Here is a 19,907-nt window from a genome sequence, read left to right on the forward strand (position 1 = left end):
CTTACTATTATTTTATGTGTTTTTATCTGACAAAATACTAGCTTGCATCACAGAAAAGGGGTTGAGGCAGGGCTAGGAAAGAAGCCATGTGGTAAAGTGCTTGCCTGACATGTACAAAGCAGTAAATTCATTCTCCAGCACCACAAACACAAACAAAGGGGCAGGGGAAAAGAATTCTAAAAGAAAGGAAAAGTCAGAAACCATCAGCATTTTAAAATAATTCCCTTTTGAAATCGCTTCAGAGCAACAAACTTCTTGCATCATTTTATTTTATTTTTATTTTTATTTTGGATTATGTGTTACTCTTTCATAGTATTTACCTCTGGTTTTTTTCATTAAATTCTTTTATTGGTACATTGTAGGTATACAACACAATTACATTTCTCATTGGGAACTGTACCTTTACATGATGCATCTTGGTTCTTATTTTTTCCCCATTCCTAGCCCTCCCTTCACCCCCTCCACCCTTCCCTATTTACAAAGACTTTATTTCCATTTTTTCCATTTCTCATCATTTTTCCTTTCCCTTCTTTCCTTTCCCCTGCCCCTCCCACTACCCCTGCCCCTTTGGACCTTTTCTTCCTATTTTGCATTGCATTATCGATTATTCATTTTAAATGTTCACATAAACTTAAATATGCTTGTCTTTAATTACACATATATGAAAAAAAACTTCAAGACACCATTCCATAATCTAGGAATCTTTTTTGTTTTTCTTTGGTTTTTTTGGTACCGGGTTTGGAATTCAGGACCTTGCACTTGCAAGACAGGCACAGTACCACTGAGCTAAATCCTTGGCCCCAAAATCTAGTTTTTAAAGCAGTACAATATAAATAAAACTAATTAATAAGTAAAAAATACATGAAGGTATAAATTCCTAATGTTACTGTATTTATAGGCATTGAGCTAAAAATTTTGGGGGAAAATTATAATTTTTTTATTATACAAACTCTTTTTTAAATGCTCAGTCACCAAGCCAAAATCATCCCAATCATAAAAAAGTGAATTTCTGAGCACAGAACCCATCAGGATATGTCCCAGACCTACAGCTTCTTGAAATGCAAGCAGAATGTTCAAATCAGTATTATGTTAAAGCAAGCACCAGGAAGCTGCAGTGTCAATGCCTATAGGACCAATGAGGAAACTGTAATTAGGTCCATGTCCAGGCTACATCTGCCTTGAAATACACCTTCCTATTTACTTTATGTGGCAATCACTAGAATGCACTAATCTGCAAGCACAGAAATCACAACTAAAGGTGGCTTAAACAACCAAGACATTTATCATCTTACTAAAAATTCCAGGACAAGTGTAACATGAATTTGCATTTGAGAATATTCAGTTCTGTCAGATGAATAAATTTGAGGTTTCTACAATTTAGGCGCACACACTTTAAGTATAGATGAGTAGCTAGTAATAGGATATTCTTCATAAGAAGGACACATATAGAAAGGGATAGATCATTGAGAGGTATCTAATATTCGTGAAGTACCTAGGTAATAAATGTTCACAATATACTAAATACATAAGAGACATTAAATATGCACGAGGGCCGGGGATTTAGCTCAGTGGTTCATGCACCTGCCTCGCAAGCGCAAGGTCCCGAGTTTGATCCCTGGTACCAAAAAAATATATATATATATTCACAATACATTTTTGTTTTTTCTTTTTTTGTTGTTTTTTGGTCCCAGGGATCGAACTCGGGTCCTTGCACTTGCACAGCAGGTGGCGAAACCACTGAGCTAAATCCCCGGCCCAGATTTTTGTTTTTTCAATGTTAGGAATCAAACCCAGGGCCTCACAGATTCTAGACAAGTGCTGCACCATTCCTATCCCCAGGATACATTAAATATATATAAGCAATTACTATTAATATTCATGAGTTCTTAATTTAACTGACCACCCACTGGCTCTATGTAGGGCTTTTCAACTTTGACCCTACTGACATATTGGACCAGATAATTCTTTGTCTTAGTAGATTATCTTATGTATTACATCATATTTAGCAGCATACCTGGATTCTACCCATTTCCTATACATGCCAGGCATGACAATCAAAAAATGTTTCCAGACATTGCTAAATGGGCGGGAGAGGGGGTGCTGCTGACACTTAGTCCTACCCCATGTGTCCTCTGTTCAAGAATCACAAGTAGAACCCACATGGTGTTTGTCAGGCTAATTGGCAAGCTACAGCTACTAACCAGGCATATTGATTCTGTGTCTTTCAGATACAGTAAGTTGGGGTCATTCAATCATGGCATCTGCCATCTCTGGGGCTTGGCCTAACCTCAAATCAGGGCCTGTAAGCAGACCATCAGTGGGGCAGGCACATGCAGCAGTGAGGAACAGGATACACAAGCCTGTGTGCCCCAGGTTAACCACATGCAGCCTCTCACCCACGTACACCTTATCCTAAGTGTGCCAGTCTACTTATCTCTTTCCTCTCACTTCTTGCTATGTGACTGCTATCAGACTGGTAGCAAACTGTAATGTAAGGACTCCAATCTGGTCTGTGGAGGTTTCTGTCCCCTCAGCTCTGGGATAACTTACCTGGTAGCACACCTGGAAGCTGCCACTGTATCATAATATTACAGGCAGCTAAGTTAGGTAGAATATTATAAGCAGTCAGAGAGGGCTAGGCCCTCAAGAGAATCAGGACAAAATTAAAACACATTACATCCATGACCAGAGACACATATGTTAGAGGGAAGGCCTCAAGATAAAGACAAAATGGCCAGCCCTATATACTTCCCAAAAGGACAAGATAAGTTATATACCCGGCCTGATGAAGTCCAGATAGACATCAGCCACCCTGATGGGTGGCCAAGACCTCTGAACCCATCACTTCCTAGAAAAAGTCTTTTGTTACCTCCATGCACACTTGTTACATGACTTGTTTCCCCACTGGATCACTATTACCTAAGTGACTACACTTGTAACCTTATTGGCTGATGATAGCTTTAACCCATGTTGTACCCATGAGGTTGTGCTTTATAAATCTTCCCCTATGAGTTCAATCTCTGGTACCAAAAGGAAAAAACTTCCCCTAAAAAGTGGGGTCCTTAGCTACCCATTCAACCCATCCTGTCTCTCAGGAGCTATCTTCTCAATAAACATTTCCTACTCTTAACCTCCATTATTCCTAGAATTCATTCTTTGATTTTAGAGAACATGAACTCAGTGTATCAGATATATAACAGGTTGGGAACCATAATGTTTCCCTTACATCATATTTGTAAGTCCTGATAACGTTTCCTATATTAATACTAGTTTCCCACCTCAAGGCACTTCTGGGGTTAGTCCATGTGGTGACTCAGCACAACTAGTAAGACCAAGATGTATTCAACTTTCTGCTCTACCATTAATCAGTATGGTTGTTGGCTTGTCCTATAACTGGCTTCTCCCACAGCTGCTGCAATTCTAAGCATCTTGTGAAAGTTAGAAATAGCCCAAGGTGGTTTTCTGATTCTCCTCCCTCTGTGGGTCGGGCGCTGAAGGTTCCACATACCACACTCCCTTAAAAAGAAAGCACAATTCCCAAAATAGAAAAGTATGTAGTTGCTGTTCCCACGAAAGAAAAATATACAGGTGGGGACTTGTTGAAATTCTCCTGCTGACCAGGATTAAAAAGAATTGGACTGGATTCAGTGCAGTGTTACCACTTTGGTTGGTCCCCTAAAGTCCCCAAATGCAAAGATCAAGTACAGTAGTGTGATCAACCTCCTGACCTCCTCAATGGGGAAGTGACTGAGGCAATGAAACAAGTGTTTGGACACAATGAAGTGGTGGAATATAAATGCAATCCTAGATCTCTGTTGAAGGGGCCAAATAAAATCCAGTGTGTTGACAGAGAGTGGACAACCTTGCCAATATGTATTGAGGAGGAAAGAACATGTGGAAGCATACCCAAATTTGCCTATGGCTATGCCCTGGCTGCTGAGGCTCCCTATCACCATGGACATTCAGTGGACTTCAATTGTACCGAAACCTTCACAATGATTGGACACAGAGCAATCACATGTATTAGCAGAACGTGGACCCAACTTCCTGAGTGTGTTGCAACAGATCAACTTAAGAATTGTAAACCACCAAATTTAATTATAAATCAAGCAAGTCAATCAGATAAGAGTGAATTTCACTGTAACTCTAACATAAGCTACAAATGCAGAGGAAAGCCAAAACTTCAGCACTCCATCTGCATAAATGGAAGATGGGATCCTTGACCCTCTTGTAAAAAAGTAGAAAAAATCTCATGCCCACCTCCACCTCAGATCCCCAAAGCTCAAAATATGATAACCACGGTGAAATATGACAATGGAGAAAAAATATCTATTCTTTACCAAGGAAATTATACAACTCAGAATTCAGATGAAATTGTGCGGAAAGATGGAAAATGGCAGTCACTACCACACTGTGTAGAGAAAATTGCATGTCCTCAACCACCTCATATAAACCATGGAACTATTGAATCATCTAGATCTTCAGAAGAAAGGAAAGAAACTGCTGAATCTACATGGGACTAAGTTAAATTATACTTGTGAAAATGGTTTCTTATTATCTGAAGAAGGTGGGATAACATGTCAGGTGGGAAAATGGAGTTCGCCACCAGTGTGTCGGGCTCCATTGTGAACCTCCACCTTCGACTTCTTATGGTTTTTGTGTCTCAAGAGTTAGAAAGTTATCAGTATGGAGAAGAAGTTATATACAACTGTCTGGGAGGATTTGGAATTGATGGACCTGATTTTATAAAATGTTTGGGGAAAAAATGGTCCACCTCACCAGTCTGCATAAGAACAGATTGTTTTAATGTGCACACCTTTGAAGGTGTCATACTCATAGAACAGAGAAAGGCATCTTATAGTTCAGGAGAATACGTGACAAATGTCCAAGATCTTACCAATTGGATGGTTCCAATATTGTGACATGTGTTAATGGTAAATGGATAGGAGAACCAAAATGCAAAGATAATTCCTGTGTGAATCCACCCATAGTGAGAAATGCTACTATAATATCAAGCCAGATGACTAAGTATCTGTCTGGTGAAAGAGTACAGTATGAACGTAACAAATCTTTTGAAATCTTTGGAGCAGAAGTGATGTGTCTAAATGGAACCTGAACAGAACCAGCTCAATGTAAAGATTCTACATGAAAATGTGGGCCTCCCTGCCTATCGACAATGGAGACATTACTTCATTCCCATTACCAGTATATGCCCCGCACTCATCTGTTGAATATCAGTGCCAGAACTTGTATCAACTTCAGGGTAACCACCAAGTAACATGTAAAAATGGAGAATGGTCCGAACCACCCAAATGCTTAAATGCATGTATAATATCAGAAGAAATTATGGAAAAATATAATATAATGTTCAAGCGGAGAGAAAGACAGAAGCTTTATTCCACATCAGGGGATGAAGTTGAATTTGTATGCAAATATGGGTATCATCCTGCATCTTCGAAACCAATTCGTGTAATGTGTCACGATGGTCACCTGGATTATCCTAGTTGTAAAAAATATAATAATTATGGTTAAAACCATTGGTATGATTAAACTGTATGGCTTTATCCAGAATTTTTATTAGGCAAAAAAAAAAAAGAAATAGCCCAAGGTAGGCCCCGCCTCAGAGCGACGATCTGAGCCTTGCAGGCGCCTGCAGCACCACCCCAGCCCAGCAACCCCCCCAATCCAGTGGGCGCCCCCATTGTTCTGAGCTCCAGAAGATAGAGTAGAAGTGAACAACAGAAAGGGGGCCTCTCTCAGGCTCCTTGATGAAAACTGAAGCCCACTGGAAAAGTGAAGAGAATCTCTGCAATAAAGGCACACCAGAATACTGTACTTGGTAAGTTAGAGGGATCATCACCTCCCATCAGAGCCTGGACTATCTTCACGGGATGGGCAGCTGGAACCTGCAGTAGACCCTTGCAGAGTTCAACCCTGCAGGAGGACAGGGAGCTCAGCTTGGGACTTGCAGCCAGAAATCTGCCTGAATCTCACGGATCTGTGACTGGCTTGCTGAGACTCTGACTTATGTCTGCACACTGCTGCCCATGTTGTCTATTGTGACAGCAGAGACATACCCTGATGGAGGCTCATTTTCATTTTTTATTTGTTAATCTCAAAATTATTATTTTTTCTCTATTTTTATTTTTTTTTCTACTCTTCAAATTTTTCTTTTTTTTCTTTCTTCTTTTTCCTTCTCTTTTCTTTCTCTCACTCTCTCACTCTCTCATTCTCTTGCTGCCCCACATTGTTCTTCATCTCCCTTTTTGTCCCTGTTCTGGCCCTAATTCAGATTTCTTCTTTCTTTTTCTTTTCTTCTTTTTTTCCTTCTCTCAATTGTCATTAGTTTTAAAGGAAAGTAAATTCAATTTCTAGCCTCCCTACTGCTGTTAAGTTGTTCTGTTCTCATCTTTGTTCTTTCATTCTGTCTTTTCCTCTTGTCTTCAACAGTTTCCTACAGTTTGCATGATCTTCCTCTTCCTCTGGCCTCACTGCTAACCTTTCCCTATCCTTCTACCTATCTATCCCTCCTTCCCCAACTCCTTCTAACTCCCCATCCTGAAGGGTAAAGTTGCTATATTGTAGAGTTTATTCACTATAAACATATTTTGTGCTGGTCCTTGATTTTGATTTAATTCATACAGTTAAAGGTGATAGATTAGTAACTACCACAATTGTTATTTTCTAAGCTGTGCTTGATGCTATTGTGTTGCAAGATAGGACTCACATTCTCGCTCAAACCAAAGGCTATTAAGAATCTTCAGGGCATTGTGTATTCCACAGGACCTTAACTCACAGTTCAGAGTAGAGTGGGGTCTCTCAGAAAGATCTGTGGAGTTGTTTTGATTAACAAGCTAAATCCAATGAGTGACACCCCTGTCTCAACACCAGGATCTAAGGGCTAAGGATTGCTTGGTAACACCTATTTCCACTCTTGTTGAACAGGACTGTTTTCTGCAGTCACCTGTCCTTATCCCCCTGTATCATAAGTGTGTGAAACAGATTAACTTTTTAGTCCCAAGATCTGTAACCCTCCCCCTCAAGAAGCCTTCATTCACATTTGGACCTGATTCAGATAATGAAAACCTGAACTCTTTTCTTCTGATGCTATAATGTAGGTGAGTCCAACCTGTGAGCCACTGGTTGAACATGCCTACTAAAAACTTACATTTTTAAAAAAAGATTTTTTAATTTATATACATTAACTATATTATATATTTTATATGCAGCCCAAGACAATTCCTCTTCACTCAATGCAGTCCAGGCAAGCCAGGAATGTCCTGGCCACAGGTTGTAGATCCCTGCTAATAAAATGAGATTTTTCAGGGGTCATTCTGGAAGAATTCAGTGTATTTTGCACATGTGATGAATGTAAATAAACTGTGGCCAAAGGATGGATTGTGGATGATTAAGAATGGCTATACACTGCGCAAGCTCAAGGACCTGAGTTCGATCCCCAGTACCAAAAAAAAAAAGAATGGCTATACATTCGTTGTCACTCCTCTCCTAGCAAAGTGCAGAATCATTTCTCCTCTGCTTGAACCTAAGACGAACTTCACATAACAAGGCAGAAACAATACCATGCAACATCTAAGATCTGCAGCCTCCACTTCACACATGTGGAACTCTCCTTTTTTGATAACGATCATGCAGTTTGGAAGCTAAAACAACTCCATCCACATTCGTGTGGAGGAGAAACATTTTCTAGCTGACAATACATTCAAATATCCAATCAAGCTGGTACCAATTTCCAACCTTGGAACAATTTTGGATCTTCCAGGCACAACAGTGCCCTAGTTGATACTACATAAAGGTGTCTGCATAGTTAACCTACAGGGCTGTGTAAAATAGCTGGGTGTGGTGATGCACACCTGGGAGGATTGCCAAAAGTTCAAAGCCAGCCTGGACTACCCAGTGAGTTCAAGGCCAGAATGAATTATGTAATGAGACCCTGTTTCAAAAAAAAACAACAAAAAACAGAATTGTGTAAAATAACAATATGCAAGGCAACAGGATGATTATGCCTTTGTATTTTAACACTCAATGACTGTTAAATTGCATGATTAACATTGTGTTTTCCTTAGACGATTCTCCTAATCAAAGATTTATTGGACATTTTAGTTGTGAAGTTTATCAGAAGAAAAGAACTCAGAAAATGGAAGCTTTAAAAATCCTAATTTCATCATTTTATTTAAAAGGAATAAGTAATTATAAATTCAGAAAAATTTTTAAAGAAAATACTCTTCTCATTATCTCCACTGGATACATCTTTACCCCTAGTCCATACCAATTCATCTTTCTCCTTTATTTTCTTACTTTCTATAACCAAGAATAAACTTTTCAGATTCTTTTGGGAAAGTAATATCTTGTTGAGAATCCTCACTACATAAAATAGATAAAAGTCCTTAGATCTTTAAACCAGTTAGAATTAACCATCCATTCTTTAGCTTTGTTTTGTGCCAAAGCCATTATCTACTTCTTCGGCATGTAATAACCACTATTTAAAATTCCTAATTTGTTTAAACTTAATTAAATCGAAACTCGAAAAGAGAATTAAAATCTTATCCACAATATACTTTTTTGGTTTTTTTCTTTTTCTTTTTGTTTTTGGTACAGGAGATCGAACTCAGGACCTCGCACTTGCCAGGCAGGAGCTGTGAGGCACTTTTTGGAGGAAAGTTTCATTACTTTTCAATCTGTAACATGAAAATTCCTTTCCTGCTTATGCTCGTTCAAGGAATTTTTTGTACATCTTTGGACTAAAAGGTAACACTATTTTAGTTATGGTCTACTGAGTAAGTCATAATCTAATGAAAATTATCAGAAACCTTCCAGTGTACATGTTAGGACTAGGGCACTCGACAAAAAAGTGTATAGGTGGAAGCTGAGAGGGGTGCTACCATTAAGTTCAGCTCTTATTTATAAGCTCCTTATTCCAATAAAACAAAGGTTTCCAATCCTGGCTTTGTAGTAGAGTCACAAGATTAAAAAAAAAGAAAGACAGAAAAGAGAAGAAAAGAGAAGAGAAAAGAAAAACAGAAAAGGCTGTGCAGCACTAAACCTACCAAATCAGAATATCCTAATTGTATTCTGATATAAAAAGTCACCAGACCATAAAAGCATAATCAAATTAACAGCTGACAAACAGTATAGTAAATTCTATTAGCATATAACTGTGTGTGGGATATTCTGATCGGTGTAACTCTGATTAGACTTTGAAAGTCAAGGATATTGGAGAATAGAGAACAGCAAAGCAATTAAAAGAGGTCTGGGTGAAATGCACAGCAGGTATTCAACAGAGGGAAACATTCTCCTCTCCAACACAGTGAAATTAAGGATTAACTTCAAAATTACCTAGATTTCCTATGAGTGTCTAGAAATGAAAGATTTGGGGTATTTTTTTTAAATTGAATTTTTGGGTGTAGTTCACATAAATTATATTCATTGAAGATTACAATTTTCATAATATTAATTACTTGAAAATTAGACTCATCAAGCTAGAACTAGCCTCAAACTTCTACGCACTGTCAACTGCCTAATCTTTACCTTCCTATTTCCTCGCTCTCTACATTCATATTCTAGAAGCAAGACCATATCCCTTGACAAGACTCCATCATCAGAAATCGCAAACAGCCAAGGGCTCAAAGTAAAACTGTTCCCAACTCAACCTGGATGACCCCTTGAGCAAGTGGGGGGATGTCCCAAATTCTACCTCTTCCTGGCAAAAGATCACTTACCATCTACCTGCCACCAACACTCACAGCCTCATTTTTGTCTGTCTGCTTTAAAATCAATACTAATCAGGCCCTTTATCTTAGTTTACATCTACCACCTTCAAAAGCTCAGACTTCCAAGTCACCACTTAGCACTAGCTCTCCAATCTCTGTATGTCTTTGTGCCCTTCCACAGTTCAGCATCTCAAAATACCTTGATGATGCCTTCTGAAACTGCACATAGCCATTAGCAAAATCCATCCTTTACTGTATCTCCAACCTCTTCTTGGACTATTCTCTTCACTGTCTTACTCTGAAATCAGCTTTTCCCTATAAACAGTTTTCCCTATAGCTCCATTAAGTGGGGGCTGCACATCCTTTCTAATGGAAGTCTGGTGATAGAGAGGGGACCTTTTGCGTATCATTGCTATGTTGTGCTGTTTTCCTTCATTCCACCAAAAAATCACCCCACTTTGTATCCTGTGCCATAAACAGTATCACCTATCATCCCTCCTTGTAGACACTGACTTCCAGTCACTTTCCCTCATTCTCTGAAAGTTTTAGTTCCTGGTTTATGATCGTGTTCACCAACATCACTCTTACTGGTGATTTTGATATCTGCTTAGGTGACCTTTCCAATTCTGACTTCCCAGAATCTTGGCCTCATTTCATCCAATGACCTTTTCCATCTTATCCACCCATAAAACCATGGCCATCCTTTCCCTTTCGGCCTACTATATTCTCAATTTCAAACCTCTCCATTTCTGACCACCTCCATTCATTCTAGCTTTCTCCTTGAACACTCCATATCAATCCTTTAACCCCAATAAAACCCATAACCCATTCAGCTTGCTACCATTTCAGTCGCTCACTTCCTACAGGTTTTACTCCCTTCCTTGCTCAGCCTGAATGCAGTCTTAAAATTCACTACTTTGCAAACCTCCCCACCCATTACCTAACATGTGAGACTGCCCTGACTAAACTAACACTATTCCTTCTCCATGACTACTCAGGGCAACTGAATGGAGCTGAAAACCAGCACACCATTCTGCCAACTGTGCTCACTTTACCATGATGAACACTAACTTCAAGTGGTCCATGAAAGCTGCCTATAGCTAGTCCCCATTTTCCTACAATCACTCTCCCACTGCTTCAATATACTCCATGTCTTCTCTCTCCTCAAATCTTCAACATCTACCCCTTCCCATCCATTTAAGAAGATGATTTTGCTTCCTGTATCACTGAGAAAAAAGAAACTTAAATAAGTTACAGAAAAAAACCCCACTACTATATCTCTACACCAAACGGCATCTGCACTCACTTTCAGCCTTCTCTCTGTAACTAGGAATGAGCCGTCCATGTAACTACTCAAAGCCAATTCTCTCCCAACAATCCCTGTTCATGCACCGTGCCTATCCCTTTTTGCCTACTCAGAGACATGGCACCAGGGATATTTCCCTCTCTTGTATCATCAAATTCTCCCTTTCTACTATATCTTTCCTATCACTGTATAAACTATTTGTATTTTCTTTAAAAAGGGGAAATAATTGTGGACATCATTTCCCTATCCAATTATTACTACATGCCCTTCTGTCCACTAATCAAAACCACTGGAAAGAATACCTATAATCAGTATCTTTCTTTTCTCTGCTCTATCTTTTAACCTATCTAATCAGGTTTTCACTGTACCACTTCACCAAATCTGCTCTTATTAAGGTCACTAACTACTTAAAAGTTCCGCATTTTGTAAAATATTGTTTCTCTTCTACTCCTCTTTCTGCTTCTTCTCAGCTTCCTTTGATTTCTTCCCATCTTCCCAACCTCAAACATTGGAGAGCTCTAGGGTTCAGTTCCTTGATCCTTCCTTCTTTTCACACTCACTACCTTGGTGATTGCATCTAATGTTTTCTCCTAAATAACAATTATATGCTGATGGCCTTCAAATTTATATTCTTGAATTCAGCTTTGAACACCAAAATCATATATCCAAATACAAAACCAATATTACTTCTTACCATACTTATGCATATTACACATAACATGTCCACACTGCAACTCTGGATCTTGCTTGACAAACCTGAGTTTCCCTACAGACTTCTCATCATCATAAATGGCTACTTCATCTAATGATCCTGGCCAAAAACCAGAGAGTGATCTCTGACTTCTCAACTCTCTTACGTCCTGTATCCAACTGATCCAAGTCTTCTGTCAACTCTATTTTCAAAACAGTTTCAGAACATAACCATTTCCATGCCTCCACCTCAGTCTGAGGCATCATGATTCATGCCTGGCTTACAGCAATATGTAAGATTTGTTGTCAATCATCAATGACTCCCTTATTGTATGTGTGAAGAATATAACAGTTCTGTCACTGATGAAAACACAGATTAACAGCCAATATTACAGACCATTAATGATGGTTGTTTCCTTCATTTAAGAAAGGGTGATCTTTCAAAATTCAATATAAAAGCCTTAAATTCTGATACTTTTTGCACCCAAGAATCTAATGGACAATGAACACAGACAATATTCCATGGCATTTTAAAAATAATCTAGAAAATCCAGTCTTGACAAGGTTATTAAAGAAGCATAAACAGGCTGGGGATGCAGCAGTGGCAGAATGCTTGCCCAGCACGTGAGAGGCCCAGGGGGTCAGGGGGGTTACTGGGGATTGAATTTACAGCCTCAGCCATTGTATTGTATTTCATTTCATTGCATTCATTTCATTTTGGAGACAGAGTCTCACTAAGTCTCTAAATTGCCCGGGTTGGGCTCAAACTTGCAGTCTTCCTACCATATCCTCTTAGAGTGCTGGGATTACACACATATGAACATCACTACTGGCTTAAAATCTCTTCAATAAACATTCAAATTCACAGAGAAAATGTCTCATGTTAAACTCACAAAATTATAAAGAAAGCACACAACAATTATATAAATAAAATAATGCAAGGAAAAAGTAACTGGAAAGAAACCCACCCAAGTGTTAATAAATTTCATCTTTGGGTGGTGGTACTTAGGTGATTTTAAAAATTGGAAAGGGTTTCTCTTTTAAATGGTTTTTTTCCTAAGTATTTACCACCATATTTATTAAAAAGAAGTATGCCTATAATTCTATCTTTTTCTTTCAATTTAAAACTTAATAGCAATAATGAAAATAATGGTTAAAATTTTTGAGCCCTTACTACTTACTAGTACCTCTATTACTAAAATTATTACTAATGTCACTGATCTAACAGCTAGACCTATATTAACTCAGTCCATGCAACAACATCGTTAAGAAGGTCTTGCTGGGATCTCCACACAGATGAGGAAACTGAGGCACAGAGCAGGAAACTAATTTACTCGAGAGTATGCAGTTGTAGATAGAGAACAAGGATTCAAATGCAATCAGCCAGACTCCCAAGCTCATCCTCCACCAATAAACCAACCTCAACACGTGTTTGTCCTTCTTCCATAATTTTTTTCTCTCTTAGTAACACACACATGGGCACACAAGTCACCAAATCAGCCTGGACTCTTCTGCAGCATGGTCATGGGCACCTCAGGCTTCCTCTGGGCTTAGTTTCCATTCTCCCGCTCATGTCTGGACTAACTGTGCCTGGGCTTGCTGTTTAGCTGTAACCTGGATTTTTTTGGTACCGGGAATCAAACTCGGGTCCTTGCACTTGCAAGGCAGGCGGCAGAACCACTGAGCTAAATCCCCGGCCCCTACCTGGATTCTTTTTTACCACAATCCTTGCAACTTCCTTTGCTGCTCTCCTCACTGTGACCTCTGTGTCCAATATTGCACATCTTCATCTTTCTGGGGTTTCTCTCTCTTATTTTGTTGGAGCTCAGTGTCCAGCACCTTCCAAATAAGGAATGCATAATGTTTATCTACTTTAGTCCTTGCACATACACTTTCTGAGAGCTCACCTTGGTTGGCCTGGATGTGTAAATACAGAAATCTTGCAGAATTTACACAGATCGTTCTGCTGTCTCTTATCACCTAGCATTACTATTAGAAGCCTGATCTATTCTGATTCTTCCAATGTGACATGTTTTTCTCTCTCAAAGCTTTTTTTTTTTTTTTTTTTTTTTTTTTTATGGTTTCTTGAGACAGGGTCTTGCTATGTAGTCCAGGCTGGCCTTGAACTTGCCACCACACTCGCACTACAGCATCCCAAGTGCGAGGGTTTTAGGCTTGTGCCACCACTCCTGGCTTAGAAGCTTTTCTGATGTTCTCTTTTCTCTCAGCTATTCTAAAACTTCACTCTTTCATATCTTCTTGCAGAATTTCTTTCACTTACTTCCATGAGCAATCAATGGGCCCTTTCAATGTAGAAATTCATGTTCTTCAGTTACAAAGAATTTTCTTAAATTGCTTCTTTGAAAATTTTATATTTTAACTTTTTATTGCTTTTATGAGACTCCTACTATTCAGATACTTAATGTCCTTCCCTGAGACTCTAAGTTTTTATCTTACCTCTCCAATTTTCATTTCTTCACCTTTTGCCTTATTTTCTAGGAGAGTTTTCTTTCCAATGATATTATTCAATGCTTCTACTGATTTTTTTATTGTTTCTACTATGCTTTATAATTATTTTTTCCTCAATCTCTAACACTACTTTGTTTCATTAGATGTAGTAATTATCTCACTGAATATATTATCATAGGTTTGGGTTTTCCCACATTTTTTGTTGTCACTTCAGCTGAATTCTTTTCATTTGTTTGCTTTTCCCCCTTTTTTTTGTTAGATGTTCTCTTCAAATCTCTGGCAATCTTTGGCCTCTTCACTGTTGCTGAAAGTGAAGCACCAGCCATCATCCCAGAAGGTATTTAAAGAACAGCCAGGGTGCAGATAGGCTCTTGGAGGAAGGCAGAAATATCATTAGAAATTCCCAATGAAAATCTCATTGTTTATACATTCTTTCTTTTTTTCATTCTTTTTTTCCTACCAGTATTGAAGATTTAACCCAGGGAGTGCTGAGCTACACCCTCAGCCACTTTCATTAAATTACTTTTGAGACAGGGTCTCACTAAGTTACCTAGGTTGCCCTTGAACTTGAGATCCTGCTTCAGCCTCTCAATTGCTAGGATTACAAGGATATGCCATGATGCTGGGCTTGGGGTATGCATTCTTTACCATGGGCTGATCACTTGGTGCGGGGAGTGAGCCTCCTATCTCCTTGGCTGGACCGTAAATCCTGGTGTCAACACTGAAAGACCCAAACTAGGGAAAGGGATAACAGGCCAACAACTCAACACACAGGCATCACCACAGTATCCTGCTTTCAGTACTGTGTAGCACTTGCTGTCTGTATGCCCAAGCCAAGGATTCCACTTGTTCTCCTGCTTCTGCCAGGAGAAAGGAGATGTATTTTCCTGATTGCTGGGATGTAGAGAGGAGAGCTTCTCACTGTTCCTTTTAAGCATCAAACTCATGATATAACACACTGCATGTTCTGCCCTCTACTTACTGAAATTCTCTTTCTGACATTCTCATTTCCATATTATAAACCTATGCATTTCACCTGCTTTTTTTCTAAGTAGTGCAATTTCAAGTTTCTGTGGACATTGTGGGTTCTTCCAACTATTGGTAAAAAGAGAACCATCACAATGAAAAGAAAATCCCTTCCCTTAGAGCAGCAGGACTGTATACGTTATGTATGTCATGGAGCAGTTTTTGTAGACATCACTTTCAACAACGGATTCTTGTCCAGGATCCAGACATGAAAATATGCTATGTTTTCTGAAAGTATGGCCTCTAAAAAGTCTGCAATTCTATTTGGTTTCTTTAATCATCTGTTATACTATTAATAATATTTAAACAGACATCTCTGCTTTATGTAAAATAAATAACTGTTAAGCCAAAAGAGTAGCACTGGCACATCTCACTTCTTCCATGTTTATAGACACAGAACAAAATAAAACACAAGTACGACTGTCAGATTTGCCATTTAAAGTTTTAGAGTTTAGTATCTTTTAAAAATTCATATAACTTGTTTCTCTTTTCAATGCCACACTACATTCAAGTTTTCCAAGGTATCTGGTACTGCTGTTTCCAGAATCTTTCCCAGGTTCTTTTTCGAGTTGAAATTCAGGGTTAGCTTTCTCCACTTTCTTAAGTCAGTTACCAGTGTTCATTCCTGCTACATCTCAAATTTCACTGATGACTCTCTTCTGTTGTTCTTGGTTTATTGTACCCTCACTGCCATTACAACAGAGAGAAGGTATGTGCGAAGATTCAACCTGCCATCCTGCCAGAAACAATATGTCATTTTAAATGTTATATCAGGAGCATATAGGGTTTTGGTTTTTTGTTGTTTTTTTTCATTTTTAGTGCCTGTCTGCAGTACATATGTTCCCATTCCCTGTGTGGAGTTGTATATGTACAAACACGTCTTAATTCCTTTTTCATCCCCTCCCCCGTCCTCTCTTGTCCTCCTCCCATATGAGAAAGAGCTATACCCCTACCTCCTATTAACCACCTTTTACTTTGATCTTTTTTTTATTCTGGGCTTTCATGTGTGTGTGTGGCATGGGGGATCGAACTCAGGAACTTGCGTTTGCAAGGCAGGCGTGGTGCCACGGAGCTAAATCTCCAGGCCTCTGGGCTTCTCATATAAGAGAAACCATGTGATATTTAAGCTTATGTGTCAGATTTATATTATTTAACATAATAGTCTCAAGGTGCGTCCATTTTCCTACAAAAGTTTTTAAGATGGAAAATAACTGGATGAAAACCAAGTCTGGGAAATCTAGGTAAAACCTAGGCATGAAATGTGCACCAAAGAGTAGAAAATTACAACTCATAATTTGTCTCAAGAGTCTTGTCCTTAAAAGGTAATCTTTCTGTCTTCTCACATTTCAATCTATTCCTTTAGCTGTCACTTCTTTACCTACCTTTCAATTCCATGGAAATTTCCAACTGTCAGCTAATAATTACTTTTGATGAACAAATGGTAATTACACCAACTCAAGCAATTTTACTTTGGTTGCACTACAATGTTCAGAATACTGAGATCTTTTTTAAAATTATAACAGAACTAAATAGTTGAGTGTGGTCATTTTCCAAACTGTCATCTGGAAATCTTCTTCACTTACACCAGTGATACTGTAATTGCTCAAAACTTTGCTAAAATTCTCTTTTGGAATCACCTTCAGAGACAAGGAGACACACTAGAAAAGTCAGTCTCATTATTTCTTAACTATATCTCGTAAGTAACATACAAGTTGAGTATCCCCTTACCTGAAATGGTTAGAAGGAGAAGTATTCAGATTTCAGATTTTTTTTTTCAGATTTTGGAATGTTTGCAAATATATAAATGAAGTAGTTTGAGGATGGAACCCAACTCTAAAGACAAAATTTATTTAAGTTTCATATACATTTATATGGAGCTGGGATGTAGCTTAGTGGTAGAATACTTGCCTAGCATGCATGAGGCCCCAGGTTCAATCCCCAGCAGCACCAAAAATATATAAGAAACCATAACAAATGTCTAGTATGGTGGTACATACAGGTTGGCCAGACACTCAGGAAGCTGAGGCACCAGGATCCCTTGAACCCAAGAATTCAAGGCCAGCCTGGGAACATAGTAAGATGCTATCGCTTTGAAAAGGGCAGAAAACAAGGTCCCACTATGTAGTCCATGCTGGCCTTGATCGGTCTATGTAGCTCAGGGTGGCCTCAAACCCATGATCCTTGTGCTTCAGCCTTCTGAGTGCTGGGATTACAGATGTGTGCTGCCACTCCCAAGTTGCATCTGTGTTTTGACTATGACCTGTCAGCAAGATCAGGCACGGAATTTTACATGAGTTACATCAGGTTGATGCTCAAAAATTTTGTACTGTGGAGTATTTTTGGATCTCAGATTTTCAGATTAGAGATTATCTGAAATTAGTCAGGCTAATCACCCATACCAGCGCAAAGATGATTCTGAGTGGCTTCTGACTGCTTCCAAAACTGAAATACTGTATATCCAACTGATATTATTCTACCAAGAAAAAAGTTTGAAAATATCCTAGAGACTTTGACAGCAAGTCACCCAAAAGACTTAACATTGGTATGAACAAGGGAACTGTTATTATAATAAATGGAGTCTCTTGGAGTGATAGCATTGAAGAGACAACTCACTTGGCTATCCAAGGTTTGAAAAGTTGATTTAAAAAACCCATTACTTCATAACCACTCCTAAAACTGACTTAAATATACAATAGGAAGAACTAATCACAATCTGACATTAAGACCTATCCTGAGTTGGTTTCTATTTTCTAAAGAGCTAATAATCATGTCAAAATTACAAACATAAAAGTTAAATATGCTTTGTTCTCCTATACTCTTAGATTTTATGAAATTATCTTTAGAAAAACCTTTTAGGAGTGAATTATCCTGTGGAAAATTACTGAACTTTTTGCATCTGAAAATATGCAAAAGAAGATAAGATCTAAAAGGAGAAAGCAATATATATATATTAATATATATATATATGATGTCTATACCCCAGACACAGATTATCTAAGGGCCCTGTATTCAGCAACTGTTTTCACAACTAGCTGATGAATCATTGTATTCTTCTCAATCTAAATTCAGCCAAATTCAGAAAAGGAAAAACAATGTTTTCATTGCTGCTTTAAGCCACAGATTTCAAATTATAGTTTTATAAAGAAGAAATCAATTCACAATAGTAAGGTTTCATGTACTGAAGAAGAGGTCCTGAAACAAAATAATCTCTGCACAAACATCCAAACGAAAAAGACTCAAGATAAATCTACATCACTGATATATTCTTCCCATGGCTCTCGTTATCACTCTAATTTTAGGCTTCAGTGTTGAAAGAATTAGGCTTCGGGGGGAGGATATTTTAATAAAAATTAATCATTGTCCTTGCCTATTAAGAGGACAAAAAGAAAAAAACTATGAATATTCTATGGAGATGTACTGAGAAGTATAAAATTGTAAGAGTTAACAAGGACTTCATGAATATTTTTTAAATCCAGTAAGGGGCCGGGGATTTAGCTCAGTGGTTCCACTGCCTGCCTCACAAGCACAAGGTCCTACGTTTGATCCCCGGAACCCCCCAAAAAATAAAATAAAAACAATTTTAAAATGCATTAAATTGAAATGAAATATAAAACGGGACTAGGGATTGCACAGGACTAAAGGAATATTTCTTAAAATGCCTCAGACTCATTTGTGCAGCCTCCTGGGGCAAGAAAATGGTACCTAGATTGTAAAAGTCTTGGAAGAGACTGGCAGTCTAAAATACCAAGTAAAACATTTGTCATGGTTAGAGGGTGAAGATTAGGAAAACTGGATTATTACAAGTCAAGGAGAGATAAGCAAAGGATATGGGGAAGAACAAAGGGACTACTAATAATAGTATCTGCAATAAAGGCACATAACTAAGCATGGGAAGAGTCAGGAAGGGTGTGCTGAGAAGCCTCACTTTCAGTAGAGAGCTCAGGGCTGGCACAACGTTCTTGGATTGTTGGCCTCCCAATGAGACGGACTGGGCTGCCTTCATAGAGTGACAGTCCACATTTCTTAACCGAGTGCAGTTAATCCTTACAAAATCTGTAAAGACTTTCTTCTCTTGTCGTCTGACTGCAACTGATTAGAGGTAACTAAAATAACTGTAAGTAAAACTGGGTAAGGGGAGACTGTATGAAAAAATGATTTAGACACAAATTCCACATATTCCCACATATTTATGGAAACCAGTGAGCCAGTCTTGTAGAATTAGGGGATGGATTAGTGGACACCAGAGATAAGACAATGGTAAGAAGCAAGAAGAACACAATGAAATTAAGAGGGACTTCTAGGGATTGGAAAGGGTGCTGGGGGTAGGGGGGAGAAGGGAGGACTCTTGGGTTGGAAGAAGGGTAGATGGACATGATCAATGCAAAATGTATGCATACATGGAATTATAACCGTAAACCCCATTAATCTGAACAATTAGCACATGTTAATTTTTTAACATACATAATGATCACATTCATCACAGGGAATCTGTACCTGTATATAATAAAGGACTTAATTCTTTTTTCTCCCATTCCCCTTTCTTCGCTTCAATCCTTCTCCCCTTCTCCACTGACAAAACTTTGATTCTATTGTTTTCCTTACATTTTTTTAAATCCCTATTTCCATCCTTCTATTCTACCTCCTTCTTCCCTTGTTCCCCTTCCTATTTGAACATTTTCTTCCAACTT

General features: G+C 38.5%; 1 protein-coding gene and 1 pseudogene across 16 annotated transcripts in view; one reads left to right on the forward strand and one right to left on the reverse strand.

The window, feature by feature from the left end:
- Adam22 (ADAM metallopeptidase domain 22) overlaps positions 1–19,907 on the reverse strand; it is a 249,300-nt gene that overhangs the window by 147,389 nt on the left and 82,004 nt on the right. The window lies entirely within an intron of this gene.
- LOC106010854 (complement factor H-like) lies at positions 2,161–5,022 on the forward strand (annotated as a pseudogene).

This window comes from Heterocephalus glaber, unplaced genomic scaffold, assembly GCF_053883595.1.
Source record: "Heterocephalus glaber isolate CG9 unplaced genomic scaffold, H.glaber_assembly_v1.0 deba00000546, whole genome shotgun sequence".
Taxonomy (NCBI): domain Eukaryota; kingdom Metazoa; phylum Chordata; class Mammalia; order Rodentia; family Bathyergidae; genus Heterocephalus; species Heterocephalus glaber.